The sequence below is a fragment of the Anas acuta genome, chromosome 1, assembly GCF_963932015.1.
Source record: "Anas acuta chromosome 1, bAnaAcu1.1, whole genome shotgun sequence".
Taxonomy (NCBI): Eukaryota; Metazoa; Chordata; class Aves; order Anseriformes; family Anatidae; genus Anas; species Anas acuta.
The window spans coordinates 63663246-63689361 of NC_088979.1; positions in this window are offsets into that span (position 1 = coordinate 63663246).

The following is a 26116-nucleotide window of genomic DNA, read 5'->3' on the forward strand; positions in this document are numbered from 1 at the left end:
CTCTGGGCAACCTGTTCCAGTGCTCTGTCAACCTCACACTAAAGAAGTGCCCTCTCATATTGAGCTGGAATCTCTTGTGCTTCAGTTTGTGCCCGTTGGCCCTTGAATGAATGGTAAGTGTATGTATGAGCTGAAGAATGTTTTTGGAAAAATGGCAGAGTTCTTAATCATGTCTGTCTTGGGCCACTGTTCACTGTCATGGCTGGAAGCCAGGGCACAGACTATAGATATACATGGTATGTAGCTTTTCCTTCTATGTCAGTGTTACGATGGCTTGGACCCATGTCCCTGCAACCTGTAGTGTTGGTCACCACTTTGGTTTCACCTTTTCCTATCTTCATGGATTTCTTTCTTTACCTTTCTCCCTGACTTATGTCCTCTTCTCCTGATACCACTCTGTGACAGTGATGCTTTCCTCATCACCCAGAAAGACTTGTGTCTACCACCAATTCCCCTTTCCCTAAGTCCCCTACTTCTGACACTGCGAGGCTCAGAGCTTTGCTCATGGAGACACTAGCTCCCTTCAGCCCAGTGGCTATCATGTGAAGTTTCAACAGTAGAATAGCCAGGCTGAATGCAGCAGTTCCTCCTTATACCAGGTACGACTGTCAGTTCAACAGTCCCCTATTCCCTCTCTAGCCATCTTTTCTAGATTTTCAGGTGCATTGCCAAGATGTTTGCCAACAGGATCAAAACGCCTCCACAGAGTCTCTGTCCCTGCCTCTTTAATCTCCTTTCCCCCCTTTCTCCTTCATTGTCATACTGCTTTGCAAACTGTTCTTATTAGATAACTGTACAATTCTGGGAAGATAGCTGACATAATTAAGAACTTATATACACATGCAGTGTGCTTCTTGCTGAGTAATGTTTGTGGGGAGATATATTTTAATAAAACAACTAATGCAGTTGGAAAAATATGTAAGATTTTGGGCACATAGTTCTTTCTCAGAGCTATTGTTCAGGTTACATATTATTAATGATTTAATAATAGGAAAAAGCTGCAGATATTTCACAATTAACCCCTGTTCCAGGACTTCTACACCCAACCACTTTAAGAAACAATCAATGATGGCCTGCCCCCATCTGTGAAGAACTGTACAAAATATAATTTACATTTCCCAAAAATAATCTCCTTCTTTTCCCTGCCTTGCACCAATCCCCTTTAATCTTCTATGATCTGTTAGCACAAGAAAGAATTGATGGTTTAATTTAAACCTTGAGCCTGCCTTTCATAAATTCTTAATTTTATGTGAATTTTGGGAACACAAGAAATGCAAAATAAGTTTTTCTCATCTTTGAGCTCCAGGTAGAAAGATCTCAGGCAGATGTGAAACTAGAGTAAATTAACAGAGTTAAGAAGTAGAGTCTGTGTGGAGTTATGCAAATTTACACTAGATTGATTTTTTATTTTATTTATTTAGTTAGTTTTGTCTGTTCTCCTATTTGTAAGGTAATGTGGGCATTTTACAAGTATTTAGTGTGGGCTCAGCTGTGTAATTTTGTAGACAATGTCAAACACATTTTTTCACAGATGATACATTGGATCACTCAACCCCAGGCACCAGCACATGCTGGGGGCCACCCAGATGAAAAGCAGCTTGGCAGGAAAGGACCTCGGGATCCAAACAGGTGAAAATGAGCCAGCAATATGTCTCTGTGACAAAGAATAATGTTTTCCAGGGCTGCTTTAGGCAAAATATTGCCAGCAAGTTGAAGAAGGTGATCCTTCCTCTCTACTCAGCATTGGTGGTGCCACACTTGGAGTGCTGTGTCCAGTTCTGGGTTCCCCAGTACATGAGATCCCTGGGTGTACTGGAGAGAGTCCAAGGCAGGCCACCAAGATGTTGATAGGACTGGAGCACCTTTCCTGTCAGAAGAGGCTGAGAGCTGGGACTGCTCAGCCTGGAGAAGAGGAGGCTCAGGGGGATCTCACTGACGTCTATAAATACCTGAGGGGAGGGTGAGGAGAGGACAGAGCTAGGCTCTAGGCAGAGGTGCCCAGTGCCAGGACCAGAGGCCCTGGGCACAAAATGGTATTCAGGAGGTTCTCTCTGAGCAGCAGGAAACATGGAAGTGTTACATGATCTTGTTCAGCCTAATTGAGGGGAAAGAGGAGAGAATAACATATTTTCTATTGCTTGCATGTCTTCTCTCTTTTCCATTTCTCATCAGTTCTCCAATCCTTTCACCTGTTCTGTTTTCCGGTTATCTCCCAATGCTTTCCACTTAGGTTCCCTCTTCCTATGTAACCTCATCTCCAAAGTGGAAAGGCAATGAAGACTGGTGTGCTATCTGCAACCACAATGTAATGTACTGGTGCACTCTGTCCTTCTCCTCAGTCATGACTTAACTTTTTCAAATTCCTCCCTGTCCTTTGAGGGTCCACTCATGGATATCCTATTTTCATGACCATAAATTCAACTGATAAGAATTCACTTATTATAAACGAAGAAATAAAATTAAAGGCTCTTATCTTTGCTAACTCAGATGATGACTAGCCCCTGTGGTTTGGGAATGTTCACAGATCCTGGGTTTTTCTGCCTGCCCTAACCAAGGCTGACCTCCATGTTCAGATGAGGTCTAGGTTCATACTGTCTTTTTTCTTTAGTGTCACATAGCACAAGATGCAAGCAAATCTTCAGTTTTGAAGTAAGCCTTGCTGTTTTCCAAAAGCCTCTCACTGTGGACTACATCAACCAGGATGCCCCACAAAGCATACCCATCCCTCAGAACTGTCATTCCTCTGATGGAATAATGACAAAACCAAAATACTGACATGCCTTCCAGTTCAGAACTCTTTGCTTCTGTATTTCATCTGCACGGATGTCAGAGGTATCAAATAACCATTTTGTAGATCTCAGCTGCAATAAGAAATGGTCAGCTCTGTTCTCTGTGGTATGCAACTGGGTCCAAGAACAGGAGAACTGAGAACTTTGGGTGTCTGCCAACATTTTGGTGTGATTACTTTTTCAACTTCCAAAAGTCTGGAAATGGCAAAGACAAGGAGGAAATACAGATAATTTTAATGTTGAGTTCACCTGCTCTGACATCAGTGCCTTTCTTAACTTCCAAGAGTCCTTTACCTTGCTCTCAACAAACCTCTTGATAGCTTCATTTACTTCATAATGCACATGAATTCGAGTAACATCTGGTCTGTATGTTGAATAAAGCAGGTGTCTTTTGAAACATAGGATGTTACAGAGCAATTAAGACTGTATCATAGATACAGAAAAGGTAAAGGCAGCATGAAAACCTTCATTTGGCATTTGATGATTTCCAAGTCTTTGGTTTGTCATCTTATACTGAAGGGTTCCGTCACTGTGAGGAGTTGGTGTTAGTATAATTTCCTACAATGTTTTAGGAGGAGGTAATAACAAGACTAGCAAAACATCAGCATATATCATCATCTGAACTTAAACTTTCCAAATAAACTTCTACCACAAACAGAATAACCAAAGACAGAAGAGACAGCTGTTGATGCTAGGGGAGATAAAACCCTGTAATGGATCAGAGGAGCAGAAGTAAGGAACTCCTTCCTGCATTGTCCAGCAGACAATGACTCCCCTAGGACATGCACTGGAAAGGGAAAAATCTGCTACTGTGGCTAAGTGACAGACATAAGAGGGCTGCTGGGCTGCCCAGGGAAATATCACCCCACATCACAGTGAGGTGAACTCCCTGCACCCAGAAAGCATAATGTTGTGTCCTGTGCTGCCTCACCTGATGGTGTTCCTTTGGTGGCTTTATAGAACCCCAGTCAGATTGGAACATTTATGTTCAGTTCTCTGGCATGAATTGGGTTTACAATGCAAAAACCAGAAAAAAATTTGTTTGTTTCTTTTAAATTGTAAGTACAAGCTTGACCTGAAAAGTACCCCATGGGATATCTCCTTAGACCAGAGGCTTCTTGATGATTTTGAAAGGCCTGACTGATGCTAGCTGCAAGAGTTTCTCCAGGAAATATCACAAGAATCTTTTCTAACAAAAAATATTAGGTTATTTATTTTTATGGGTTGTAACTATATTCTTCAGTAAGAAATACGTTGTAAATAAATGGAGTTATTCTGGTGTAAAGATGGAGGAACACACTGACAAATAAGCTGTATCTGTGTTGTTATACCCCATTGATGTATTACAGTTTTATTTTTCAGAAGAAATATACACTGCGATTGAAAGTAAAACAAAACAGTAAATATTTCTAAGTATGTGGTTTAGAGTTGTTTCCTCCAGCAGCTGTAACTCATACCTTGCTGTGAATATGTAATACTTCCTATTATTGCACCTAGTGATGGCTTCTGTGCTTTTAATTTTTGAATTTCAGCTATACATTTTTTTAAAACATTTACTTTTCAGCTTGTGACAAGAGGCTTCTCTGAACACTTGGTTGCACATGCCACAGTTAAAAACAAGACTGTTGCAATGGACTGAGAAAAGTCCTTAGAACATCTCCACAAGTCCCAAACACATTGTTTCCAACATGTGACTTACCAGTCATCTTTGCCTCTAGCAAATGCAGAAATATAAACCTTCTATTGTGTCCTGAAGGTCGACATTTCACATTGAACCAAAATAGATTTCTGCATCTCTTCTATTTCTATTTCACAAAAATTACATGATATCTTTTCACTTTAGAGATTGTATTAGATGTACTGCCTTATCTCTAGCAATTAAATACTACTGTGTTAAAATGTCTGCATATGTGTGCTTGCAATTGCTATATATAAAATACAATCCTCTACAGGCTCTGTCAGGATATCAGCCTTTTTGCAGAAAGCATGATGAAGATATCTGAGTTAAAGTTCTGATATAGTCCTTCATTTGCTTATGAAAAAGAGCTTAATTTTAAATTTATAATAATCAAAGGATTTTGTTGAAAAAGCACTGAATTTTATGTGGTGTTCAGAATGGGTAAACAACCTCAGTATTAAGAACAAAACAAAAGAACCCTCTCTACATTTTGTAAACTAAGCAGGGCTTTGTGGAATATGACAGTTACAGCTGATGCAGAGATGTCTGGACTAAAGCTAGAAGTAACAGAGCTACAACACACCACATGACTAGTTTGCTTGCAGACCTGAGCTGGCACAATTATTACTTCTGTGATGCTTGATTTGAACTTTCCCATGCAGTCAGTGCAGATCAACTGCTGAATCAGTAGCTGAACTGCTGGGTGCAGATATCTTTGTTGGTCCCACTGTTTTCAGGCAGTAGTTCATGGGAGTATAATAATGGAGGATGATCCCTGCTCTGATGCACTGATAGTATCAGTTAGTTGATAAAGGACATTACAGAATAAATAAATAATAGCAAAACATGTTAAGCTAGATGCTTGAGTGCCTGGTTGAAAAAATCTTTACAGAAGAAGTAAGCTTTCTGAGAAAACTATTGTTGTTATTGTGACATATGTTTAAAAAATACAAATGTGTAAGACTATAATTGCAATACTCGGTACCTTATATTGCTTGAGGGTGAGGTGAAAAGTCTGCCTGGTCCCTGAATATGCCTCACTGGGCTTCAACCATCCTCACCAGGCATGGGAATACCAGGAATAGGTACCCCTCTCCCTGTCCGTGAGTCCAGGAACCTGGTTCAGTTCAGCCTTGTGCACCCATTTACTGCCTGCTGTGTTGTAGGAGTGCTGGTCTCCATTTCAGCCATAGCCATGCCTCTGCTTGACCACAGATCCTACTAATCTGGACCCTGACCCATGGACTAACATCCTAGCTTGACCTAGGACCTTCCTTGTCACAATGGGAGATGACCAGTCTGTCATCACAGTTCATCACCACCCTGGTATCAGACCTAATCTCAACCTATTGATTGACTTAGCAATTTGACATCATACCTCTCTTATCACCACAAATTGCCCGATGGTCCAGACTTTTGATTGAAGATGGCTGCTGTCTCTGTTCAACTCCCTTTGGTAATGTGGGAGGCCCCTGCCCTGTTGGCTGTATTGTCTTCCTTGGCTTCCTGATCCACAGTGAGTAGCCAGATCTCACTATTTCCTGACATCATGTTGGTCAAGCTGTGGCATTTAAGAAGTTGTAAGTAAAGTTTTATTTTACTTTTTTTTTTTTCTCACAGCCTTTAGAAGTGTTTGAAGTTAGGGAAGTGCATTTTCAATCACAATTACAGCATCACTACTGTGAAGTTATAATCACAAAAAGAGCAATTGTTGCATAAATCCCATTATAGAGTTACTCATTTGAGCCAATTAATTGAAGAAAACTGTTGAGTTGTAAAATCAGAGCTTCTATTATGAAGAACAAACCAATAAAATATTCAGAGTTCCTCTGTTTACTTCCAGCTTGCATAGTGGTTTGGACACAATATGAACCCAATAAATCATATGAAACATCCAGATAGTAAAGCTGCTTGGTCATTACTAAAGTAGGTCAAACTTAACCTGCAACATCATCTAGTCTCTCAAGCCATCCATTCCTCAAAGGTCTCTGCAGGATGGATATTACTTCTTTTCTGGAAGCAAAACCTGAGTCTGAGCATTATGATGTTCTCACCATCTAAATGGCATTGCCAGCTCAGCTGTGGAGCCCACTACAGAACAGTCACTGCTGACATTTCACACAAGAGATCTAATTGTTTTTAGTTATTTTGTGCTGTGGGGGTTGCAGAAAGAAAATGACAGCCCACTGTTCAATGTTTGCCTGCCTCTCCCCCAAAGGCATCTAGATTAAATTTTTTAGGAGCTGAAGGTGCAGTTTTAATAACATCTTGCAGCTAAAGGTACTCCACAGTTAGCTGCAGAGAGGTGGCTGTTTATCAGCACTGTTCCCTCTCTCTGCTCTAGCTTTTGGCAAGATCACTATCTTCTTACAGTGATGAAAGAGAATATTAAATACATACATCAAAATGAAAGACATGATAAGTCGTTTTTTATCTTACTGTTTATTAAGACTCTTCATCCCTGATTTATTAAGAGGGGTGCTTTTAATTGATAGCAGTGCAAATTAAAGCTCTATAGTAATAGATTATATCAATATCTCCTTGTATCCAAGACTAAAACCTAAAAACAATTATTTACTTCTTGTAATGAACACCAAACTACATGTTTTTGTATAGGAAGCCAGTCCCTTAGGATGTACTTGTAAACTTGGAGTGGCAATTCAGAAATGTGGGGTGATAATTCACATGTGTTTGATCAATGGGAGTTCATATAGGAATTTAAGAATTAGGCAAGTTAATGAGAGAATGCTATGAGAAAGACTGAGTCATGTTTGTTAGGCAGATATGCTGAGGGACAGGTGAGTTTGACCTGAAAGACAGCAGTCTTGCTCTTTACACAACCATGGGAGCAAGGTAACACTTTCCCTATTTTCCACTTGGATTTTAAGTCTAGAGTCTGTCAGTAAGAACAGTGTATTGAAAATAGAACTTGTAGGGGAAAAGTGCTTTGAAAAACATCCAGGGTCCAAATACTCAGGCAGTCAAAAATTTTATTATCCAAACTGCAGTCAGACGCAGTTCAGAGCAGGGGACCCATGTTTCACACATGCAGCAATCTCACTTCAACTGAAATGGCAGATTCTTCCACCCATATTCATCTTTAGGAGGCTATAAAATGACCTTCTGTCCCACTATGCCTACAGCTCACATGGACATGACTTCTTCGGTGTCCAGCCTTGGATGACAGCTGGCTAACATTTTTATATTTATTTATTTATTCATTTATTCATTCATTTATTTATTTTGATAAGACTAAGGTGATTTTCATGGGTCTACTGAGAAAACCTCTGGATAAAATGCTGAAACTAATCTCTGTTCCCTGACTGATCAAAGAACGTTCTTAATTCCCATTCAAAGAAAGTTAGATGATATCATGTAAAGTGACCTTAAGTACTCACTCTGTTGATCCCCTCTTTGTCACTTCCACCCTACCATGCCGTTGAGGTCAGTCAGCTTCTTGCATGCTTGTCTGCTCCCTCAGAGGCTGACACTCACTTTTATATTCACAGTGAGAAGGACTGTCTTTGTGGGCATTGCCATGGGGCTTTGTTGAACACATAAAAAAAACAGACATACGATACAGTGAGAGCCCAGTTTCAAAGAAGTGACTGCTCCTTCAAGCACTTCAAGAAGTACAATCAGCATTCTCCTGGGTGACTCTTCTTTGCTCCATTAGGTACAGACATTTATTAAGAAAGATTCAGCATTCATCCTTTAGCAGATTTCTGTCCTATTACTCAGTTCATAATGGGGAAGAGAGGGGAGGAGTGAGAAGGGGAGGGGAGGCAAGGGAGCCTAATCAAACATTTAAACAGACAAGTTTCCTCCCTCTTTCCTAGGCTAAGTTTCAGTCAAACATGTTTCTTCTCTCTCTATATATAATCTGAGATTCTCTTATTTTCACAGTGGTTACACTGAGCCTTTCCCAATTCCTTCTGTGAAGAGACCATCAACATATGAGATTTGGGGTTGTGCATGTAATGGTTTCTGCTTTCTGCTCCATGCACATTGATTTCTGTCTACTGATTCTGTTTCCCAATGGCTTTCCTCTGCTTTGCTGTGGGTCATCAGTGGCTGCAGTTCTTCAGGGATGTTTCTACCATCATGGATCACCTATGACCGCAGTCCCCTGGAGGTACCCGGCCGTCATGGAATGTCTCCTTCCTTCAGCCACATTCCCTGCAACATCTTCTCAGCAGCCTTTCCCTCTCCACATCTCCAGGCACTATCCTCAAGAGCATTTTCCCCCATTTCCCACTCCAGCAGTTGCTGCTCTTTGCCAAATATGTCTGAGCTGGAGGTGGTAGTGCTCCACTGATGGGTTGCTGTTTTGATGCCTGATGAGGTGCTCACAATGGTGTTGGAGCCAGCTGGGCCCAGTAGGACCATGAATCCAGAAGATCCTCGTCTTCTCTCACACAGGACACCTGCATCTTCCACTATCCAAACCTGCCCAAGCACAGGAGGTTGCTTCAGAACAACATATTCCTAAGGAGTACATTTTTGTTTCTCATTCTGTCCTACCCTTTTCGATGTCCAGTTTGTTCCTGTACGAATGTCACCCTTTAGCGATAATGGCTATCCACCCTCCCAGGTGTCCAGCTGGGGATGAAACCAAATGAGAGAAAAGAAAATTTCCAGCAAATACTAAATATTATTTATTTATTTATTTATTTATTGTCTAGATCTCAGTATTACAGGCCACTTTCTTAATTGTTTAGTTGTTACTACACAGCGTTATGCAAGTTGTTAATTATTTTCCATGTACAATATTTAAAGTGGTATGGTAACTTTATAGTAACAGCTCATTAGGGCTGGCCTTCACTGAACTGGTAGGGAGGCCTCAGTGGAGAATACTGCAATAATTAAATGATTTTAAGAACCTTAAAATCTTAAGACACAGATCTCCAGTAAGAACAAGTTGTTCACAGAATACTTGTGGCTTGATATAAATTGAATGAAGACTGATCACGGCCACAATTTGAAAAAGAAAATCTCCAAAAGAACAGATTAAATAAAAACATATCTTTATGAAAATTATATGCTGAAAGAAACAACCCATGGAGTGCCATGCCATTTCCCCTTTCATATTCTCAGCAGTTAAAAGATATGTATTTACTTATTCTCCTTTTTACCAATGATTTCTTATACACACTGACAATAAGACACAACTTATGTGTCCCTGTCTGCTTGTCTTTGCTTTTGTATTTCATTTTGCCATTGTGTTTGAAGTGGAATAATATACACTGGCAACGGCTGTGTTTTCTGTTACTTGTGATTACTCACCGAATCATTCTGGAGTGTTCTTTGTTTTTTTCTGTGCGCTTTTTTTTTTCTTTTTTTTTTTTTTTTTCCTTAATTATTGGGTTTGATCTCTGCTTAGGGAATACGGCATTCTTTCCTGTGCTGTCCTGAAAATAATTGCATTTGCAGTGATTGTTTTCTAATAACAGTTCTGTAAAATAAGTGCTTTGGGGCCAAATCCAGCTTTACTTATGAGAACAAAAGAATTTTGCCTGAATAATAACTGAGAAAGGACTTTGTGTGTTGGGTCATTATTTGCAAAATATTTATAAAGCCCATGACAGCTATTACATAACCCTGGTATAATAAAGAACAACTAACATGTCAGAACAACTATTACAACATTATCATCTAATTTGGGCATGCCTTGGTTTGGCCATGAGGCTTTCACAGATATTCATGAAAGTTGATGGCTCAGAGAGGGGAAAGATTTAGAATAAATGCCATTGTGTAAGATTTCATATTGACACTGATATTTTATTGAGGGTTAGGTTGTGACACTTTCAACAACACTGAAGAGCTACTAGCTTTCCTCAAAATATTCTAATTTACTTTATACTGGAAGGATTCAGGGGCATCAAAAGCTAATGAATAAGAATGGGAGTAGTTTTAATGGGTCCTCAGAAATTATTTCAGATTAGTCTAATACCCAGTGATTGTGTGGCAGTTAGGGTATTCCACAGGTTGATAGCTGGCTGTCTTGCAGTGCTACTCTTCCTGACACTCATTTCCAGCCAGCACAGTTCATAGCAATTTAGCCAAAGATTTTCCACTGATATTAATCATGGCTGTGAGCAGGTAAACCTGGCATAGGACAAATATACTATCAACCTCCAGCCTCTTTTCATTCTTATAATGTAATTAACAGCCAAACAAATGTTTTTAACAGTGTAGTCTTCATTTTTAAATTGCGCTTTGTGGAATATTGAATAATGTGAGATATTTTTTTTTTCCCAAGTTTTTCTGCCTAGCTGGATAAATTTAACACACAGGCTCTGTCCTTAATAATTTATGCCATGTCAGTGTAATTCTTCTAATATACCCCTTGTGTTTAATTCTTGCATTCTATGTTTCAATGTAAGATCACAGGTTAAGAACTTTAAAAAGTTACTTCTAGAAATGTTTTTTGCTTCTGTGAGGAAACAAGAATTGGGTATCACATTGATTTCTATATCTGGAGAATTACGATTTTGGAGAATTATTGTGAAGTGTGGTAAAATAAATGAAATAAGGACCAAATATCTTGGTTTTGAATGCAGGAAATAAAAACCATGCAACCAGAACTGCCATGGCTAAGCTCTTCAGATGGTGTAAATTTGTCCAGAAAACTTTGTTTATTTAATTCTGTATCATAAGGTGACAGGATGTTATCGTAGGCATCTGAGGCAAAAATCATCAAACTAACATCCTCACATCAACATTGAAGTGCCAGTGTGATTGTAATAGCAGGTCAGTAATTTTTAGACACTTCAGTGACAACCTCATTCTGAAGGCAATGTCCTTACTCAGACATCCACTTACAGATCTGTCTGCATGTCCAAAATTCATAGATATCATATTGCATGGATTAAATGAGTCCCTAAACCTTTAGGTGAGGGCTGGGGTAGCAAAGTCCCTCTCACTGTAAGCAAAGAGTAGGTTTGAGACCACCTGAAGAAACTGAACACGTACAAGTCTACACGACCCAATGACGTACACACCAAGGTCCTGAGGAAACTCGCTGATGGAGTTGCCAAGCCTTTCTCCATCATATCTGAAAAGTCGTGGCCATCAGGTGAAGTCCCTGGTGACTGGAAAAAAGGGAAACATCACTCCTATTTTTAGAAAGGATAGGAAGGAAGAACTGAAGAACTGTAGACATGAGCCAGCAGTGTGAGCTTAGAGTCCTGCATTCAGGTCTGGAGTTCCTAGCACAGGAAAGATGTGGACCTGTTAGAGAGGATCCACAGTAGGGCACCTCTCTTATGAAGAGAGGCTGAGAGAACTGGGGATGTTCAACCTGGAGAAAAGAAGGATCCTGGGAAACCTTACTGTAACTTTTTCATACTTAAAAGGGGCTTCTAAAAAAGATGGACAGCAACTTTTTTTCTCAGGCAGATAATGATAGAACTAGGGGAATGGTTTTAAACTAAAAGAGTGGAGATTGAGAGTAGAGGTTAGGAGGGAATTCTTCCCTCAGAGGGTTTTGAGACCCTGGCACAGGTTGTCCAGAGAAGCTGTGGATGCCCCATCCCTGGAAGTGTTCAAGCCCAGGTTGGATGATGCCCTGTGCAAGCTGTTCTAGTGGATGGCATCCCTCCCATAGCAGGGTGGGGGTTGGAACTAAATGATCTTCCAACTCAATCATTCTATGATTCTATAATTCTATGATTTTGTGTTTAATATGACATCAAAACTGTTTAATAAAATGCAGTGGCTTGTTCAGGTTATCCAAACCCTAAACAAATTATAACTTAGTACATCATTAATGTTTAATGTTAACTATAGTCCATGTCTTTTCCTCTCCCCCTTCAATAAATCTGGCTGTTCCTTTTATTTTTTTCTCCTGTCTTTTATGTGTCATTTTCCCTGTCTTGCAACCTCTAAAACATTTTCTAACCTCAGCTAGCAAGGAGTTATAGTCTGCAATGAGAGAACTGTTCCTTTTGATTTGAGGTAACACTGATTAAGGCTAATGGGTGCTTCACAAAAGGCAGGACACAGAAGATAGGAAAAACAATGAAATATTTAGGTATGCCGTATTCATGTACATGTAAGTCTTCCACTAATAAAACTTACTACAAAATAGATCAATCAAACATAGAAAATATGATGGTTGGATTCAATGTTGTTTGTTTTGCTGGCATCTCTTCTTAGTGGTCAGAGACTTGCTGATTCTCATCTGTCAGTACTCACAAACATACGGGTTTAGGTACTAAACACTGTGAAATATGATTGTCAATTCCCTTAGTTGAGGCCAACCTCTTTGGCTCCTCCAGCAAATTTCCTTAGTTATCAGCCCTGCATGGATCTGAGATGGTAAACTTCAGTTTTTGGCTCCTACCACCAGTCATAATTTCTGGAAACTGCCCAAGATTAAAAGTATGTATATGTATATGTACATGTATCTGTATATATGTATATATGTATATTTTACTGCTTCCTCCATGGTTTTACAGCTTATCCTATCAACAGAGGATTAAATCACATAATACAGAGAATTTACAATGACTTCCGCCATGTTTGGATTTTGATTTAGATAAAGCAAAAGACAAATGTCAATCAAAATAACGACCTTCTCTGTGCCTTAGATTCAATCTCTTTGTTATTCTGGAGTACTTCTTGGGTTAATGTGGAAGGCATTTGTAGTATCAGTCTTTCCCTTAAAAGGAAGTAATATTTGGTCTTTTTCCTTAAAGAAAAGTACACACTAAGAGATGTTTCCTCTTCTCTGAGGAGCTTATACATTTTCTCATATGTCCCCCTAAGCTTAAAACAAACAAACAAACAAGCTAACTAACTAACAAACAAACCAGTATACCAGCACTTTTGTATCACGGTATGTGAGATACAAGATCCTTCTTTACTGAAGAGGGCTATAATTTAAATGGAATGATATCAGATTGTAATAATACTCTACTGTCAGCTATAGCTAACAGTAAGCATTTCTCCCCACATCTCTTTCATTCTGCAAAACATTAGGAAAGGCTTCAGCTCTATATTTAAAATGCTCTTAGAAGACAAAACAGAGTTTGAAGAAATACCAAGAAATCCATTAATCCATCAGAAGACTGATACTGAAACTTATTGAAAAAGCAAATACACACTTTTATGTACCTCCTTGAAATGCTAAAATACATTGTTTGTGAGCTTTTGCACCCTTTTTTTTTGGTTGAATATTGTAATATTTTTTTTCCTTGCAAATATTTCTGACAGGTTTTGACCATTACTATACCTGGTCAATTACTATTCGCTGAATAATTTATTCAAAGATTAATGCCAAAACAGACATAATAAATTATGCGATGAATATTTTTCCAGTGTAGTCAACTGGCCCTAAAACCCCCAGACTTTCATTTATAATACATATAGTTCTCTATATAATAAATTAACAACCACTGTGAATTGCAGAGCTACAGTTTTATCGAAGGCTTGTAGGGACATCATACACCTCAAAAATGAGGCTCAGGCAGTTTAGAGACACACAAAGTTTCCAAAATGGACTGACAGCCCCATAACTGAAAGTGTTCTTTCATTTTAATTAATGGAGGGATTCAGAGTAACAGTAAATCTTCCCCTTTTCACTACCTTCCCTTATCCCTCCTCTTTTTACTTCATTCTTCCTCTGCATGACTTTTCTTCTGTTCCTCTCAGTTATCACACTGCCGCTCATAGCTTTACCATCACACTCTCATCAAGGACAATATGTGTCAAGACTGATTAAGCTCCATCTAAGAAAATGTTCAAACATTTGATTATAAAGCAGGGGAATAGTCGTACTAAAGCCAATGAGTCAATGACACACCTGAGCACCAACATTGCTCAAGGGACCACCTGGAGGATAACATTCAGCATGGTTTGCCTGAGTGATCATTGTCTTGCCTGTTTCCATGTCCCTTTCATATGCTGTGCCCACACTGGATTTCTAATGTCACTTATTCATGTAATAAATCATTGCAGAAAAATAGGGATAAACCCTTCTCTCTCCCCACTCACACTGGCAATTAATTTTCAGTAAGTCTTGACGATTTAACATGAAGTTAATAAGCATATGATTTAAAAAGTAGAAGGTAGATGGTGTTTTGCTGTAGTTCAAAAAAGATGATTTTCTCCCCTCTTGAAATAATTGTAGGTTTCTGAATATCTGTCATTTTACCTCTAACTGGCCAGGAAACACTGCCAACCTCAGGTTTTGAGTGTTTATGTTGTCAGTGTGCTCACAGAATTGTAAACAAAGATTGGAAAGGAAATCACATGCCTTGAAGCTCAAAAAGAGAACTCGGTTCCACCACATAAGGAACACCTGTTGTGAACAAATCAAGAAAATCACTTTGACGTTACTCACTTTTGAAAAACTACACTGAACCACATACACAGACACTCCCCCCTACATTGTTCCTGTGTGTTTTTCAAAAAGTGGGTTTAATCTTATTTTATGGATGGAAAGTCTGAGGTACAAAAATGAGAAGGAATATTCCCAGAATTTTGAAGTTGTATTTGGTATTGGTACTCCCTAATTTTCTTCCTCCTGCTTTTTTTTTTTTTTTTTTTTTTTTTTTTTTCCCCTACTTTTTAAACTTTGTTAAAAAAAAAAGAAGCCTCTCTTTTCTGGCAGATGGGCCAAACTTGTAGGGGAATCAACCACAGGTCTCCTTCTGATCACAAGCATGGTGTGCCAGGCACAGAAGACATCACTTCCAAAACTTTAAAAGTCACTTCAATTTACATTCAAAAGTGAGGACTATCCAGAGGTCTGAACTGTCAAAGTTTGATTTAGTTTAGAAAATGTGTTCTTTGTACATTGAGTTTGTCCACTAGCTGGAGTACTGCAGATACTGTGAAATGATGGCTTCCTGTTCTTTCCTGAGCTCATTTCAGAAAAGATGAAGTACTTAGTGCTGTTGCTTTGAGAGTGTGTCAAGGTGGCAAATATAGTACTTCCATTTTCACTCCTTTGCAGCTTTCTTGTTAGGAGGATTCCTCTTCTAATCAGCAGGGTTAGGAGGTTTAGCAGCATTCAAGCTCCTGTTAGAAACTTAATCTGTCAGTCTTAATCTGACTCAGGTTCCAGATTTGTAAAAGTATTCTCTCTAATTAAGTTTGCCTTCTCCTTCATTTTTAAATACTTCACGTTTGTTTGCAATGTTGAGTGTTTGGAAAGAAGTATGTGTTTTCCTCCTTCCTATTCTTAAGGAGTTAGAATCATTTATACTAGAAAAGACTTCCAAGATCTTGTCCAACCATCCCCCTACCACCAATGTCACCCACTAAACCATGTCCCCAAGCACCACGTCCAACCTTTCCTTGAACACCCCCTGGGTGGGTGACTCCACCACCTCCCTGGGCAACCCGTTCCAATGCCTGACTGCTCTTTCTGAGAAGAAATGTTTCCTAATTTACAACATAAACCTACCCAGGTGCAACTGAGGCCATTCTTTCTAGTCATATTGCTAGTTATCTGAAAGAATAGGCAGACCCCCAGCTCCCCACAGCTTTCTTTCAGGTAGTTGTAGAAAGCAATAAGGTCTCCCCTGAGCCTCCTCTTCTCCAGACTAAACAACTCCAGTTCCCTCAGCTGCTCCTCACTGTTGTGCAGACTTGTGTTCCAGACCCTTCACCAGCTTTGTAGCCCTTCTCTGGACATGTCCCAAGGCCTCAAAGTCCTTCTTGTAGTGAGGGGTCAAAAACTGAGCACAGTAAATAATGAGTAAACCATGAATTATATATATTAATTTTAAAAATCCAAGGGTTGGATATGAATTGGCCAGTATAGATAAATGTCATAAAGACTTTGGATAACAAAATTGTTTTGGTTTGAAAGAGGGTGATGTTCTGATCCAAGCTGGGGGATTGGACCAGGTGAACTCTCAAGGTCTTTTCCAAGATGAGTTGCTCTGTGAGTTTATGAATTCTCCTCCCTAGTAAGAAAACTTTCCTTTCACTGACAGCACTCATCTTGAAGCTGTTTCCTGGCAATGTATAAACTCAACTTTCTTCATCACTGATGAAGCCCACAAGTATGGCATCACTCTGCACTATATATATATAAAGCAGACTTTCCACTGTTTAAAGAATATGAATAAAGTTCCTTGTGTTTCTGATATAAAAGAATAAATGAGCAGTGCTTCATTCTCTGAAGTAGAAGATCCAGTAAACTGAACAGTAGCAGTACTGATTGAAAGGACAAGAATATGTATGTCTCTGTCACAGAACCCTAGCAGCATTTTATCAGTTTCTTTATCCTGCCTTTTCTCTGTCATGGTGGGAAAGACTTTAGAGAGGAAAGCTATAGCAAACTGATTTAGAAGCTCTAAATGACAGCAGTGGGTCTTATTACCACAGTACACTCCAAGATCACCATTCCCACCTTTAGAAATTTGTGGTGGTTGAAATTCTTAAAAATAGTCAGAAGGAAGGATGTTATGCTTTACAATATCAAAGTTCATCAACACCAGGCACCGTGAGAGAAGGTTCCAGCTGCAAATGTGTGAACTTTAATTCTCATGAAGCTATTTTATCTTCTAACAGAGTTTTGTTCCCTTCATCTCCCTGTGCTCAGCTTTTTTAAAGCCCCTTTCCTGTCATATGAAATACAATTTCACAAACTGACTGACAGCAGACATTGAATCCTAAGGCTCTTCCACCCAGAAAGACAAAAATAAAGTAGAACATTCACCCCCTAAGCCCCTAAACTGCCATAAAAAGATTTTGTCAGTGGCAGCTGTCTCTTATCTATTGTACTTTTAAAATAGCATGCTGAGTTATTTTCTTAAAAGGGTAAAGAAAACGCTCAGGCATTTTAACCTTCTTACCAAGGTAATGTCTGTTGGCACTCCTGGATGCTTTGAGTGAAATCATACCATCCAGCAAAGGATGGGGCACTTGAGAGGGGGACAGGATTACAGGCCTGGCTGTCCTGTAGACTTTTACATGTTGCTCTTGGCAAGGCAGTCCTGCCTGGTTTGTGTAAACACTGAAAGCTACAGGGTTGAATGGTAAGAGATCTGACAAAAACAAGGGGGCTTCAGTTTTAAGGGGAGCCATGAGACACTGTCATATTACCACTAAACCATCTTTATTGCATTGTTAGAAAAAGGGCAAATCCCTACTCTTCAAAACCCCGAACAACGCAAAGTGCAAAAAACCTCCCAAATATTTTAAATCTTAGGAGCATTTCAGCTGTTGAAGAGTTCAGGAACAAAACGATCTCTTTTTACCAATAAAGCTATATAGTTGCAATAAATCAAGAAAGACTCATATATTAAGGCATTAAGTACATCTGCGTACAACTAGACTGCCTAGAGACCCTTCTCAAAACCAGGCTTGCCTACCATACATGTTCTAAAATTCACAAGCTTGTGTTAAGAGGTTGCATCAGTCCAAGATCTGGAAAGTTCTTCAGGGGCAGAACTGAAGTTTCTCTGAACTCTTTAGAAAGAGACTTAACATTCATTCACAAGGGCAACACAAACCCAGCCTAGGTGGGCCAGAATGCATTGTCTGACAGAGCATCAGGATTTTTAAACTGGGCTGTTCCTAAACACAGTGACACCGTGGGAGTAACCAGCAAAGCTGTTCTTTATGGGGACCTCAAGTTCAAGCTGTTTCTTGGGAACTCATTCATGAGTTAGGAATAGAAAACATTGCCTCCTGGAAGAAAAGCATGATGTTTTCATAGCCAGGATGAGGAAGGAGTTATTGGGCCATCTACAGACATTTTAAAAATGACTGTAAGGGATTCTTAGTTCTTTGTCACGAGCTGTGACCTGGTCCAACAGCATTAAACCATGGTCACAGCTGATTCCTCTGATAAGTTTAATTGAAGCAGACAGCAGTAAAACTATGTGACTATGATGTCCTCTGAGCAAGGGTCCAAGTGGAGAATGAAGAGGAGGAGCAAATGTATTACATTTGCATAAACATTAGATTGGAAGAAATGGTAAATATTAATCTGAATCCTTACAAAGGAAGTAAAATAGTCATTTAAGAGATTTGTGATTCAGTTAAGAACTCTGCAAATTACTCTATTAATGTTAAATTGAGGTGAAAATAGATCTCATACATAGTAATGAAGCTGAAGTTTAGCCTGGAGAGTTAAACGGGCAAGCCTGTCATTTTGTGTTAACGAGGGCAGAAATCAGGAGGGACAAAGGATGGGTAGGCAAAATGATAGGATTGGCAGACAAAAGCTGTGGCAGGCTGTTCAACAGGAATTCAATCTCTGCTGAGCAAACTCATCATTGGCTCACTCTGAAAAGCTCACAAATTCCCCGCCTTTTACCTTTCTGTGATGGGATGAAAGACCTGCTGGCCAGCTGCCAGCATTCGATTTAACCATTTTATCTAGGAGTGCAATAGTGACTCAGGCAGGGAGAAGCAAGGAGTTTGTGCAGATCCAGAAGAGACTCTTTACATTTTCCTGGGGATTTCTCAGTTGACCCTAGCTAATCTCTTCTTACTGGATTTGCACCCCTGGAAACCTTTATTTGAAGAAAGTTTGCTCAGCAGAGTAAACTGTCTGGACCATCACAGATTTGAGAGGCATTCACTAAAGAGAAAAATAAAAAATAAAAATCTTTGCTGACCAATGGAAAATCATGAAAGGATCTCTAAAGCCTTATAAAAACATGTCTTTTTAGTGTAACAATGAACACAACATATGGTGCCAAATCCAGACAAACTCACCAGAACTCCCTGGAGAACAGAGGGATTTTGCTGAGGAAAAGGAAATACTGTTTGCTGCTGGTACCTAAGGATGGAGGGGATGGAAAGAGCTTTAGGTCCTCTGAAGAAGCTAGGGGGAGCCTGGAATTATGTGGCTGGTTCTTGAAAGTGCTTCATTTTACTTGATGCTTTTAATCCTGTGGTGGGGGGAACTTCTGTTTTCACTTTAAACTTCTTCTCAAACCTCATTGCGAGCTAGAGATGCTGAAGCTGAGCTGGTTTTGCATGAAGAGGAAGAACCCCTTCTATTTTACACATTTTTTACATAAAGCCATTGAATAAATTTCTATAAAGCTTGGTCCAGTATCTCTGCACATTTCCTAATTCCCACTAATCATCAGTAGAGCAGAACCCAGTGAGCATTGTGCTTCAAAGGCACTATTTTCCATTGCTCCACTGAATTTGTAAACAACCATCTGCAGTGGCTGACTACAGATTTTTTTCTGGCACATTCAGGCCAAAAAAAAAAAAAAGAGTTCCTTATGAAATAGTCACCATTTCTTTGAATCATGTACTTCAACTTGTCTTGGAGCCAACTCCTTCCTAACTGTCCTCTACTAGATAGATTCTTCTGCACAGAGAGTGTTTAACCACCTACTGGTCGGACTTAACAGAAGTTTGCATCTCTTGCATATGGCTTAAAGATTTCCTCAGTGATGTGGCAGAATTCACATCTATTGGAACAAAATCTCACTTTTACTCTTCCATCGCCTGCCACTCCTTAATTGCCAGCAGTGCAAGTCTACATGAAACTGGAAAGAGTACATCAAAAAAATCTACTGTTTGAGTGGAAAAACATTCAGTCTCGGGTTTTGAGTTCATATAGATCACTAACGCTAAGCAATTAATTTGCCTATTCCTCTTATCTTATCATCCTGATCCAGGTAACTGAAGAGGCTATAGGAGATATTAAATGTTATTTTCCTTTCAAACTTCATGCCTCATTCTTACACTCATACTGTTTTGCTGAATTTTCCTGACCTTGTATTTAGAAGTGACTAAATAGGAATATTAAATTTATGTGACCTTTACCATTTCCAAATACATATTAGGTTCATGTTCTTTACATGGGCATTTGAAATGAGTTATCTGGTTTGCATTGAAAACTGTGTAGGGGAATGATAAGGAAACAGTGCTGAATAGATGCAAAAATAAGCATAATCTTTAAAAACAAAACCCAAACCACATAGATTAAATAGATAGCAACTCACTTTCCTTGTGATGATATTTTAAGGTTTTTGTCCTTCCTGAAGTGGTGCCTGGGTGCAGTAATCTCCTGTCTATGTTTTCCAGTCCAAGAGGGATATATAATAGAAAGTCAGAGGTCAGTAAATAGAAAAGCAGTCCCCAGAAGCTTCCAAATACATATGCTTATATGCATGTTCACCAGAAGTGCTTTGGATCTGTTTTATATATGTTGTGCAAACTGGTGGAGGGACTGCATCTGTGTGTTAACATTCTCAGTGCAGTCTTTCAACAAGGAAGGTTTATTCCAACATTATAACTTCAGCTTTAAAGTTAGTAGTTGTCTCTTGCAGCTTTTGGGGGTGGTCAGGTGGTTCACTGACCTTCCAGCTCCTAGCCTCACTTTTTAGTCTTAAATTAGATGTGATATTTAAAAAATCACAATTATTTAAAAACATATAATCTTCTGATTGTATGATCTTTGTGCAGATACTTTCATCAACGCTGTAGGCTATCGCATCACTTGGACCCAGTACATATGCCTTTTATGCCCAAAGCTACGTTTCTGAGTCTGGTGCTCTTTTTAGTCTGATTTCCTAAGGAAACCTGTACATATTCCTCAGGTATGTGCAACTTCAGCCTTTCTTTTATACCTATTAACTTATTTCAGCTAAATTTCACAGGTGCATATAGATGTCCCAGACATGATAATTACCTGCTTGCATGATCAAGATCATGGGATGCTTAGAGGAAAGACACCTACTACTGCTCCTGCTAAGGGAAAGGTGGGGAACTCAGCTGGCCCCACAGCAGCCCTGAGCCCATGCAGAGGATGCCTGGACAGTCACAGCACAGCATAACCCCCAGCAAACAGGGAGTGGGCGACAGAGTTAATCAAGGGATGTGGAAAACATCTGGAGGCAGCAGTTTGGAGTGTGTTGGAAGTATGAGGCCTTCTTGCAATACCCTGAAGAGGAGTGTAGCAAGGGAGGTCGAAGGGGTGTGAGACACAGGACAGTGGGAGGAAAGATCATTGCTATAGTGCTAGGGGTGATTTTAGGAACCATGAAAGGGTAGGGAGAAGAAAACACAGAGGAACTACTTTCTCTTATTTATTTATTTATTTATTTTCCCCTCCCACTTCCAGGATAACTTTCCTACAGCTACTTTGGTAGCTGGTCATCTAAGATCTCTGATCTATCTCTCACTCTGACAGAATTCAGCCACTTTTCCTCACCTCATTTTTTAAAGAAAGTACACTCATGCTCTCACACTCTATGAGAACTTTTGTGTTTGCCTGCATCTCCTTTGTTACTGTTGAACTTCATGGCTATTTCAGTCAAAGAATGGAGCATGAAAGAAATCTCAAAGATTTAAATTCCTATAACTTTCATGAAAGTTAGCTTCAGGGGAGAGGAAAGATGTCTTTGAGATGTCCTGACCAAGGACAGGGACTAGATACATGTACATCCTCAGACAGTAGGAAATCTGTAAGTTAGCAAATGAGATGATGTGACTGTCTTTGTTGCAGAAAAGATTCCATCAGAAGCCACAGTCCAGCATGAGAAACAAACCAGGATAAAAGGAGGCTTCTGTGGATCTAGTGCTCAGATGATGATTTTTTTTTTTTTTTTTTAAAAAAAAGAGGCTGAGAAGGTACAGTTTATTACAAGGAAGAAAACACAATGTGTTCTTGCAGCACTTTTCCTTCTCAGAGCACTTTTCGTTCTTTCTTATTTTGTTTCCCTTGATTTGAAATGAATCATTCAATCTATGTCACTTGTCCACATTAGATTGCACCAGTTTGATTTTGTTTGATGCAGCAGAGAGGGGAAGAAGCAATGGGATGTGACATGCACTTTATCTTGAGTGTTATTTGTCTCCACAAGAGTGCAAGAAGATGAAACCTCCAAAAAGCCCAGTGTAAAGGACAGTCATTACTTTCTAAGTGCTTACGCAAATGTGTCAGGAGATTACATTTGGGCAAAAAGGGCTTTTTAGGCTCCACACACATTTTCTGTTTGAGAGCTGAGTTAGTCAGAGCACTCTGACAGATGGGTGGGGAAGATGCAAATTTCCAAGTTAGAGGCTTGGTGACTGACTGACATAATGCATAAAGATGTGAGAACAGTTCCCAAAATTCACTGTACTTTGGCTAGGAATGAGAGTTTAACTCTAGCTTTTTACTGGCAAGTCCTCTTGTAAGGTATTTTTGTTCAGCGCTCCTTATTTTACCAAATGAAACAGAAAGTATTGCTCATCTTAAGAGAGAACAGGGTTTATGCACTTGGGGACAGAGAAGGAAGAAAACTGCCTTTTTTTGGGGGGGTGGGGTAGCATCAAAATCCCAGGCAGTCCACAGAATGTTAAATGGGCACATACGTGTTGTGAAAAAAACAGGAAACAATGCTTTACATTTAACTGAGAATCTGTGATACAGCCAAGTAGGGTAGGAGAAGGGCAATCTGTAGAAGTAGCATAAGGAGGTCTATACACCAAGAGTTCAGAAGTCACTTGCAGTTCTTTTACAATGTGTTTCATAATTTCTAATATCTTCTATGAGCATTTTTTTTTTACAATAGTTTTCTTCAGACACTGCCTAAAAATTATTGACATCCTCTTAGCAAGTTTTACATATAACAGCCTTCAAGTTTAATGCTGCATAATTTCTAAGAAGTCCTCAAATTTAGGAAGGCTGGACAGTTTTAACAAAGGAATATACTGAAACAGAAATAAAATATTTGAACAAAACAGTGAACTATTATCCTTATTTTACATCATACCAACACTTTGTGACTTCAGACCTTAAAATTTCCTAGTAAATCTCCGTAAAACATTGACTCTTCTCCTAAGAAAAAATTCAGCACTCTAGTATTGTATTGCATTGTATTGCTTCTATTGTATTGTGTTGTATTTTGATTTTATTTTTGGTATGTCTTCACTTTATAAAGGTGGTCCTTTTAATCACACAACAAAAATTACACTGTATGAGAAAGATAACATGATCCAACCAGAGAACTCTAAATAAAAAATGTTTGAAGGAGTGCTTGCTACAGAAGGCCTTGTATGTGTTTGGCAAAAGCCATTCATCAGCTAAATAATGAAAAAACGTGATCAGTTCACAGATAATTCTCCAACAGAAGAAGGGTCAAATTGGACAAATGTATTGTTCATGAAGGCCATTTTGATGAACTATAATTATATGAGTGGAAACCTTTTGTCTTGTGTCTCCTGGTTGTGTGATAGCCACATAAAAGGAAGAGAGCAGAAAGGAGATTAGGTTCTTTCAGTCAGTAAGAGATGTCGTATTGATTCTAAGTTGTTGCTAGGTAAATAATTAAACTATGACTTCACTGTTGATTTTATTTGCCTGCTGTGTGTAAAAGCTACTTAGATGCATGAGTGAAAAATTAATTAATACATTTCTACCACTGCCCAAATAATGGAAACTTCTAATCCATAAAAGATAAAATTACCGTAGTGGTTTGAAACCACTCATTAATGATCCATCTCAGCTTCAGAAAGTCTCTCCAAAGTCTAATGGACTGATGGATCAGACAATCCTTTTATTTTTTGAAAGTCTTCCTTAGAGCTTGTGCAATGAATTGATAACTGCAAATGGAAGATGTAGCTTAATCATCCAGATTTAATGTGCTGCATTTCACCAGGGCTATATACTCACCTGATCTGCTCAATACCCCCCACCCCAGCCCACACAGGGCTGTTGCCTTCGAAGATCAAAAACATTAGCTGTCCGTATACACTGAGCCCAGGGAGGAGCAACGCTGAACACGCAGAGGATAGCACACGGTGGTTATCAGTGAGATCCATGTACCCTTTGCTTTTCCACTATAAAACTTAGCTGCAATATGACATGTACCTACAAACGGAACGAAAAAGACAAATGGCAGGGAAGGTCTGAATAACGAAGCCTCTGAGTAATTAGCATGGTAATACCTGAGGCATATTTGTACGCATCACATCTATGCTAATTGCCCATTTACCAGGCTAATTTAACATCAGTTATTTCTGGGTTCATTCCATCATCAGTATATTTCTCTTGTTACTAAGCTACTGTAATTTCAGCTTCAACTGTGTTTTGACTTACATACACTTGGTAACCCTTCAATATCCACAGGGGAAGCACAGTTTGCTCTGAGCTTTTCAGTTTAAATGTCTTATATTTAAAAACTGGTGAATTCATACTTCAGATCCCGACATGCTATTTCAGACCTACACATTTCAAAGGCATCTGACATAAAAACTCTTGATTACTGCCTGGTAGACCTACACAGGGCAGTTCTTTTTCTGTTTTCTATAGATTTCATACTACTTAATTTCCCCCAAAGTTTAATCATTCACAAAGGTCTCACAGTCATTAAAGTGATTAGTTTCTTCTGTACATCTGAATGATTGTGGCAAATAAGCAATAGAAAGCATAAATTATATTGTACAATGGGGAATAGCACTTCATTTGCAAGGAGATTAACTAATTGATTTGGTATGTCCTTCCCATTTTTAATGTGTATGCTTCTGTGATATTTATAAACTGTGGCATTTTTCTTCATCATCTACCAATAGGACTACAAAGAAAATTGTTATTGTTCTGTTGTTCTTACTGAAAGGTTACATAAAAAGAAAACTTTTTTTTTTTTCCTTTTTTTTTTTTTTTTTGAGGGAGAAGGGGGCAGAGAGATAAATGGTACTCTGAACATTTATGGAAGTAAATGAGAGATTTTTAATGATTTTGATACCAAAATATTATGCATTTATTTCAGACTTTGAATAGAAGTCTTAACGATCTGGAAAACAAGAAGAGGCTGGTGAATATTTTCGTAACTCTGGGAAAAAAATGACTTGCACAATGGTGTACAAACAAGCTGCACTCACAAGGCATCACATTTATTCTGGGGATTTCAGGGCATAAGCAAGCATATAGTGCTACAATGTGGTGTAAACATGACTGGTTATCTTATTGTTAGCTTTCAGTTTTGTATTCTTATGTGACCATAGCACTTTTTGCTGTGAAGAGTGTGAAACGCTTCACATACATTCTTAATATTCATTACCTACTATCAGTATATGTACGTCTTACTTACATACCCAGAATTGAAGAAGAGGTGAGCAGCTCAGGATGGAAAAAAAAAAATCTAGATTTTTTTTTAGATAAATCTAAATTTATTTACACATCAGGCCAAGTGCATGCCCCGAACACAGAACTTAGAAATACCATGTTCAGCTGCTGTTTGTCGCTGGAGAACCTCAGAGATTATGAGGTTCTGTTAACAGGAGTCTACACCTTCTTAACCACCTGCTGATGAGTGGGCCCTAAGTTGTCTGTCTCAGACAACATAGGAAAATTAAGCCCCTGATTCACCATAGGGTAAATTTTCTATGCATGAGTACAGTGATAAGGGAGGTTTGTTGTATTTCCCATGAGAGACATTGATAAGAGGTGTTTTTTGTCACTGCTTTCCATGAGTGGGGTCTAAGACCTACTGGAATTCAAAGGCTTGCTCCTGTGGTTTCCTAAGGTAACCAGCAATTAAAAAATGAGGTAGGGTTTACGGGGCATGTTATCAGACAGGGCCATAAAACATGGATGAACTAGATGACTACAGCCTCCTGTTTCAGTGGAGGTTCTATGCTACTATACATTCAAGCTACTGTACATTCAAGCTACTATGAATGTTTCACTGTATTATAACAAATAGAACAAATTTAATATAAAAAAAAA